We start from the raw sequence: 8770 nt of genomic DNA, 5'->3' as shown, positions 1-8770 counted from the left end.
CAATGCAAAGCTCCCGAGTTCCAACCGAGTCAATGCCGCTCATACGGCAAACATGCCATGTACCACCTGATCTTGTGGTTCTCCATGGAACCGGCACATCGCCTTGTCTCTTGGGTATGGACATGCGGCAAGGATTAGTATACCCCCTACCGATGATCTGATATGACCTACACTATATGCTAACCCATTTTTAAACTAGTTACGCCCACCTCGGCAGCACATCAGAAACACTAGAATATTGGGCGCATTTAGATCCACACAAGATCCTCTGTGACTGGAAAGGCCCCAAATAATATTCTTTTGAGAAGGTCAAGCTCTCTCTTAACATAGTATTGTAGAATAATGGAGTGTTGAACTGTACCAGTCCGTACTGTGCCTATAGCGTCCCTGTTTGTCCTAGCAGCTGCATGCTTTTGTAATGAACAAGAACCCTGTCCCCCTCTCCTAGCAGTGGGTTGCATGTCAGTTCAGGTGTTAGTTTAACTAAAAAGATCCCCGCCTCTAAAAGAAGCTTATTAGAAACTAGTATAAACGAGATCATGGTTTCATTGCTTTGCATGATGCATGGTAAAAGTTGGTAGCGCTAGCTGGAGTGGAGAAAAAAAAACAGTAAAACTGGAAGAGGAGTGGAGTAGATGAGCGGAGGCCCAGGTAATTGGGAGAGGTAGGGTGGCAATGGCATGGCCTGGCCAGGTGGGGCGTGGGAGTTTGGGCACGTTGGAACTTGGCCAAGGGCAGCGTGCATGTATAGGCGTACCATAGGCTCACTCATCAATTCAAAGCTTGCTCAGCTCCCGTGTGGGTGTGGTGTGGATCAGGAGGGATTCAGGTGGTGACACTGCTCCAAGTCCAAGTGGGCGATCCGCCCCGACGGCGCCTTTGACCAGATGCTGTTCAAAGCCCGGCCGGGCACGCACGCCGCGCGCGCCCGACTACTAGCTACTCTACTCCCTGGCTTGGCTAGCTAGCTAAACATTCCTTGCAACTGTGTGATCAGTGGCGGAGGACGCCGAAAATTTTAGGTGTGGCGGTGGATTACTAGATTATAAATTATGTTCAAATATTATACGGAAAGAAAGGTTCACAACAAAAATATAGTTTAGTAGTACCTCAAATGAAGAAAAACACGTAAAGTACGCATCAAATCAACAATTGGACCAAAGAAGCTATCAAACAAAGAGAAAACATAAATTAGTAACGAAATATTAGAGTTAAAATATTAAATGTAATACAAGATACACAATTAGAATATAGAGTTATACCGGTATATTTATTATTAGTTGCGTCTAGGAAACTTTGGCAATTGTATATTTCTATATTTTTTCTTCTGAAAAGCCTTCTTGATAGATTCAAGATCAATTCCTTTAAATATCTCCCGCTCAATATACACCACCATCAAGTCATTAAGCCAACCATCGGACATCTTGTTCCGCAACTCAGTTTTAATAATCTTCATGGCTAAAAAGACTCTTTCAACTGATGCAGCTGCTACTGGTAGCAGCAATGCCAGCTCAATTAGACGATAAACCAAGATAAAATATTTCATGCCTCTTAAGTTCAACCATTTTCATTGCTAGGCTTGCAAGGTCATAACAAGCTCTGAATGCCTCAACTCTTCTAACATGAATAATGAAGGTTTGTAACTGGTCTCTTATTCTTTTCCGGTCATCAAAACAAAAATCATCCAAATATATATACGTGAGGCGAGCAAGTTTATTCACATCAAAGTTAGAGAATGAATCTCTAGGATCAAGGCAAGCAAAGCAAGTAAGTAATTCCGATGATACCTCACTGAATCGATGATCAAACTCTGTTGTGATAGCATCTATGGTAGCAAAGAAGGAATCAACACGAAAGTAATGATCTTGAGTGATGTTGTTTCTCCCTCCTTTCCTTGATCAACCAAATCTTGGTACACTATCTTCCATATTTGGTATTGGGATATCATTTTGTTGGCAAAATGTTTTGACTTCTTCAAGTAGTGGCTCATAACCTTCGCTTCTCAAATTGTTCAAACGTGTTTTCACGTCAATAACCAAAGACATGGCCTCAACAATATTTTGATCCTTCTTCTGCAACAGATGAGATAGCTCATTTGTTATGCGAAGGATCTGTAACATCATCTTCATGATAAACACAAAGCTGAAAGACTCCATAGTAGGCACCAACCCCCCTGCCCTTGATGGATTACGTTCCTCATCATGCACCACTTGCAGAACTTCTATTATTGAGTCCCATATTGTTTCAATATGAAGCAATGTCCTGTAGTGAGATCCCCATCTTGTATCTCCAGGCCTAGGCAATGATGTTTCTTGATGTTGTCCTCTACCTGATGAAATATCTCCACTCTCCAACTTATTCAAAATAATTGTATGATGACTATCAATCAATAAATCCTTCCTCTTACAAGATGCACTAGTGCTGCTCACAATCATGTTCACATAGTCAAAGAAATCCTCTATAGATGAACAACACTTTGAAACCGAAACAACTACCAACTGCAATTGGTGAGCAAAACAATGGATATAGAAAGCATATGGGTTCTCATCACGAATTAGTTTTTGAACACCATTGAATTCACCTCTCATATTAGAAGCTCCATCATACCCTTGGCCTCGTATTTTTGCAATAGTTAAACCATGGGCACTAAGAACCTCCACTATTGCTCTCTTTAATGCTTATGATGTAGTTAGCTTGACATGCTTGATACCCAAAAATCTTTCAACTACTTGCCCTTTTTTATTCACATACCTATACGAGGAAACTCACAATATTTAGAAATATTATAACAAGATTCATCAACATTCAACAAGAATACAAGATATAAAAGTGGATGTTTACCTGACTATTATGGCCATTTGCTCTTTGACTGATATATCACGAGATTCATCAACAAGAATAGAGAATAAACAACCACTCGTCTCTTCTTTTATGACTTTGGTAACCGCTTGAGCACAACACTCGGCAAGTTCTTTCTGAATTGTTCCAGAAGTCATTTTAGCATTTTTAGGACAAGCAAATTCAAATGCCTGCCTCACTTCCTCATTTCTTAGTTTGTACCAATCAAGAAATTCTAGAAAGTTGCCTTTGTTCAATGAAGTTTCTGATTCATCATGTCCACGGAACGGTTCACCTTGCAAGGCAATATAACTTACAATAGCCAAAGATGTATCTACACGGGTTTCATACTTCTTTTCTGCCTCTTTGGTATGAACTACAATTTTCTCCTTTACACTTGCCCTTTGATTATCAAAATCATCAAATGCCGCTCTTGATCTATTATGAGCACTATTAGGGCCACCAACATGTTTAGGGAGTGCTAAGTAGGCATTCTTCCATTGCCTAAAGCCTTCTTTTGTAAAGGCCTCATAACTAAATTTGTCATCATCTACACCAACTCTTCTAAAAAGATAACAACAAAAGCAATAAGCCTTACCATTCACCAAGCTATATTCCAGCCAATTATGTTTCTCAAACCATTCTTTTCGAAAGCGCCTTTTATCTTCTCCTCTAGGAAAAACATGACTACTAGGTTGAGTTGGACCTCGTTCCATGAAAGCCCTCCTAATTTCATCTCTAATATTAGGACTAAATTGCTCAATTGGAATCCGAAGCCCCGGATCAGAAATGATATAATCCGGATTGAACTCAGTTATTGTACCTTGATCATTTTTGTCGGTACCCCAGGACCGGGGTACCCCCTCTTGCTGTGTCTAGGCGAGAGCCTCGTAGTTATCCTTAACTACGCCCTAACGGTCGAACAGCCGGACCCCTGAGGTCCGGAGCTACTCTCAGCAAATGGCCCCGGATCCGTTCCCCGCTTGGGGAGGATTCGGTGACGCCACATGTCCCGGGGGAGGTAGCCCTCAGCCAAGACAGCTGGGGGCCCCGGACCTCCCAGGGAGTTCCGGACCCCCGCCGGGTCCCGGACCCCATATACTATCCGGACCCCTCAGCAGGGAGGAGCCGATACCCCGCCTGGGGCTGGTCCGGGGCCGCCACGTGTCAGTGGGTGCGGGCACGCGCGCGGAACCGCGTGGCTTCCCCTGGAAGACTCGCCTACCTACCGTATTCAATACGGTAGGCGGAGCAAGGCCCGAGGCGACTTTTGCCAGGTTGCACTGTTGGTCGCGTGTTACCAAGGCGCACAGTGCAGTCGCTGGCGCCGCCCACGCCGCGTATGTCAGTCTACAATGCCAGTTGGACACGACGGCTCGGTTTCGCCCATTATGACGCCTGCACGGTAGCCTCGACAGACTACGCCGCAAGCTACACTACCTCAACGGGCGCCTCGCCGATGGGGCAGGAGAAGACCCCCCCACGGTCAAAGAGTCTACAAGACGACGAAGCGTATCCGGCAAGAGATTCTCGATCACTGTAGCACCATTAGTATCTATCTAGTATAGTATACATCCTTGCTGGGCCCACCTGTCGGGGTCCAACGTCTGTGTACGCGTCCTCCTTGCTCTATAAAAGGAGACGCCCATTAGAGAAAGACTCAGTTCCAGAGGAAGCACGGCTGGGAGGAGGATAGACTTGTTACCAAGAACAATACACCATCCAGTGGACGTAGGGTATTATGCTCCGGCGGCCCGAACCACTCTAAATCCGTGTGTTCTTGCGTTCTTGTCCACAGACTTGATCGGCCTAATAGCTTAGCACTTTCCCGAGTACTCCCCCTCGGGGAATAGGCGGGTGCGTTCCGCCACCCGGCCGTGGGTACCCCCTAAAGCCCACGACAATTTTCATTGCTACCTGCCTGTTGGCCTATGGTATTGGTGTCCTCCAAATGAGTTTCCACCACCTCTTCCTCCTCTATTATTGCCTATGGTATTGGCTTCCTCCAAATGAGTTTCCACCACCTCTTCCTCCTCTATTATGGGATTACCAACTTCGCTTCCATGAGTGCTTGGGTTTGTGCTACTGGATCCGAATGGACTAAAATAGCTCTTTAGATCTAAATAAATAGTCAAATTCACATTAAAGTAAATTAGCTTAAGTTCACAATCCTATATAACACCCAAAAAACACTACTTCTCTCACCTCTTCCTTGTGCCTTTCTTCCCTTTTCTGCTAGAGCTTGGTTGTTGCTCCATGGAGCTTGAGCCGGCGGCTGCCTTCCCTTCCCTAGTTTCTGCTGCAGTGAGTGAGAAATTCTGTAACTGGATTTGAGAGTGACCGAGGGATGGAGGGAGAGGGTAAGGGGCAGAGGGATGAGGGGAGGGAGTACCGGAGGCCGCAGCTGCGGGGAGCCGGAGAGGGGGCTGCCGGCTGCGCCCGTGCCGCTGCAGGGAGCCGGGGAGGCGGCGAGGCACCCAGGCACGGCGCGGACACGGGGAGCCGCCGAGGCGCCGAGCCGGGGATGAAGGCCGGAGGGCGTGGGCGCCGGCATGCCACTGCAGCCTGCAGCAGGGAGCCGGGGAGGCAGCGAGGTGCCCAGGGCGTGATGCTAGCTCGTGTCACCTGACTGCACAAACCCTGCATGTGTTACGCCTGCACTGAGATGCACGTACGCATGGCCGTTGACACGTGCATGGCCGGCATTCATACGTATGTGAGTGTGACATGATTGAGAAATACTGTATCAAATACACAAGTATACTGTACACAATTAGTCAATTATTAGCCATCGTCGTATACTGTAGTGTACGACGAGCATTTTTGGTTGGGAAAGTTCCGATCCAAATGCAAGCAAAAGCAATTGGTGTGCATGCATGCAGCGCGGCGCACGAAAAGGAAAGTTCCCCTCCTTTCCGGTGGAGAGGGCCGCGCTTTGCACTGTGCCACTTGGCTCAAGGAGCCGGGACAGGACACGTACGCCGCGATCGATCGTGTCAGTCGCCGCGCGGCCACGGCGCGCGCCGCTCGCGCTCGCGGTTTTTGATGCGCCCCGGATTATTGGACGTCTGATAGATGGCAACTAGGGGCTCAATCCAACGGCGCGTGGGGTAAGCATTATCCGTTCATCAGCTAGGACAGGTAACCAGCGAGATTACAGAATTGATCAAGTTCAGTTTTTTCTTTATATATACTCCCACCATATAGCCTATAACTGATCAAGTTCAGAATTAATCTTTATATGGTAGAAAAGGTGACTTCAATTTAGAAACTTTTATTTGGCACTACTATAATCTGATCTTTTAAGAATATTTCCCCCCTCTGCTAGAACAATTATAGATCTGATAGATAATATCTGCCGATATATAGATACCGTTTCTCTTTAATTTATATACTTTTCATAGGAAATGTCGTATTCATAATAAAACGCAGAATAATATAACACTCACATTCCGAACTACGTACAAAACTTGTCTACACTCTACAAGCAAAGAAACACTTTGCCTAGCACGCCTAATGTACTAGTGTATTTAAATACGAGTGCTAATAGCATGAGCTAAAGTTTAGCCAAGATTTGAAAATTTTAGCAAACGTATGAGTGGTAAAAGGTGCTAAAGTTTAGCCCTCAGTTTTAGACCATAACTCATGCATGTTAGCTGTTCCTCGCAAGACAAAACGTGCGCCGAGACGACGACATGCCAAAACCAATAGGCCGCCGCGGATTGAGGCACAGTGGTTAACTCGTCAATTCGAGGAGCCCAGCTGCGTGCTCTGCTGTTTCCGGCAGGCCATTGCGTACGTACACCACGTCGTCGTCTCCATCACCCGCCGTGTCCGGTCACGGATCACCAGATCGTCCGACGTCGGGGGCTGTCGACCGGCGACCGGCCGCCGGAGCCTGCTACAGCCGTCGCCGCACGGCCGCAGGCGTCGGGAGCCTTTAATCCCGCCGCTGTCAAACCCACGGCGGCGATGGATCGATCATGGGTGCGAGGTCGTGGGCTCGAGCTCGCCGTACCATCGGATACGCCCCTTTCGAGATCGGCGCCCCGGCTGGCTTGCCGGCAGCCTCGCCACCACGGCGTCGATGGCCCAGAAGTACGTGTCGGGCGTGGGCCGTGCCGGCCGGGCGGGCGTCGTGGCAGATCCGCGTCGGCGAGGTATGTAGGGGTGGTAATGGGCCATGGCCCTAATGACCTCTTCACAGCCCAATAAAGCCCTTAAAATTTTTAGTTCAAAAATACATATGTTTAGAGCCCGGCCTTTTTAGGGCCCGATCCTTAGATTTTCTAGTTCAAAATGTTGGGCCCTTTACCACCCCTAGGTATGGGCGGTGCACGCGCATTGCCTGGCTGAAAATAGCATGGCAGCGCCGTAGTTTTGTTGGATGTGCGGTCACGATCATCACGGGCAGTCGACCCGATCCGTGCACTGCAGGAGCCGACGGTCCAAAACAAGCGTGCGATGGATCAGTCACCGTGCCTAGATCACTCACGCAGATCCGATTCCGATCCGACAACGAGGGATCGTGGACATATCAGGTGGTGGTCGACAGATCTACCGACCCGTGGGATGGCGGCCGGCGGCCGGTCAATGCTGGCCGAGCGCGCTGCCGCGTTCGTTTTCCACGGCGCCACTCGGTGACGCGGACTCTACCGCCCTACCGACGGTTGCCCGCGCGTGGGTTGGCCGTGGCCGCGTTGCTTTCGTCCCCGACTCGGCCTGCGCACGCCGCCCTGTCGTCCGGGGGCACCGTCGTTAACGCACGGCCGCGAGCGCGATCGAGCGGGGCGGCCGGGGTCGCCCGTCGCTGCCTCCGCGCACGCCCCGTGGTCGCGGCCCCGCGGGGCTCGCGTGTCCTCGACATATTCCAGGCCGTCGGCACGGCGCCATCACTCCGTTGCTCTCCCGGCCCGGACCCGCCGCCGGCCGACGGCCCCAGGTGCTGCAGCGGCGGATCGGCGAGACGGCGATCGATACGCCAGGCGCGGCTCACCTGCGTACGCACGCGTACGTGACCCGTCTCGATCTCGGGCAAACCGTTAGGCCCCAAGGAGACAGGGCGGTAGCTGCCGGTACGCGCGCCCGCAGACACGGCCATGAGCCCATGAGCGCCCTGTGGAGCCTACCGGGAGCAGGGCCGTGCCTACGTGCTCCGTGGCCGGAGGAGGCAGGGGCAGCCGCTGCCGTTCTGGTGAGGCTGTCGACCGTTTGGTGGATAGGTTATTAGGTTTGATAAGCATTAAGCAGCACAGGGGAATGCCTGGGCCTACAAGTGTACGCCCCGTAGCCACATGGTCGAGACTCTTCCTATCGCGGAGACTCCACAAGATGCCTGCACATTGACGATCACCTCAATTCAATTGTGGATTGAGAATGTATCCGGGCCGGGGTTACTATAGAAACCAAGGACATATACAGTTAGTTATTTGTACATCACGGTTGAGGGGTCAGGAGCCGTGCCTACAGTTAGCCGTGCCTACAATTGTTACAAGACTGAGGTGATGCCTTGCTCCACCTCACAGGAATTTCATCAGCTAAAAACTGGACTATAATCAGTTACTGTGTTACAAATCGAGCAAAACAAAGAAGAGGCTACAGGACAAAGGAACACTGCAAGCAGCTTCAGAGCCACCAGCAATCCCACGTTGAAACATAATCTTGCAAATATTGTCATCTCTGCAGCAGCCTCCTTCCAACTTTCAGTTGATCTACAATATATATTAGATAAATGATGCTGCACCAAAATCAACCAGACTAGGTTCATATTAGCTTGGGTTGATTGACAGAAATTTCATATAAGCAACGCAAGAAATGCTCCATACAGCTTCCAGGCCAGTAGCATGTAAAAAAAATATTATCAAAGATCAGTCAGGATCAATGCTATGGCAGATTAAGCATTGCTTAGAAGCCTTTCCACTATCTCTATTAG

The sequence above is a fragment of the Panicum virgatum genome, chromosome 7N, assembly GCF_016808335.1.
Source record: "Panicum virgatum strain AP13 chromosome 7N, P.virgatum_v5, whole genome shotgun sequence".
NCBI lineage: Eukaryota > Viridiplantae > Streptophyta > Magnoliopsida > Poales > Poaceae > Panicum > Panicum virgatum.
The sequence above is the reverse complement of the archived record's forward strand: the minus strand, read 5'-3'. Positions refer to the sequence as shown.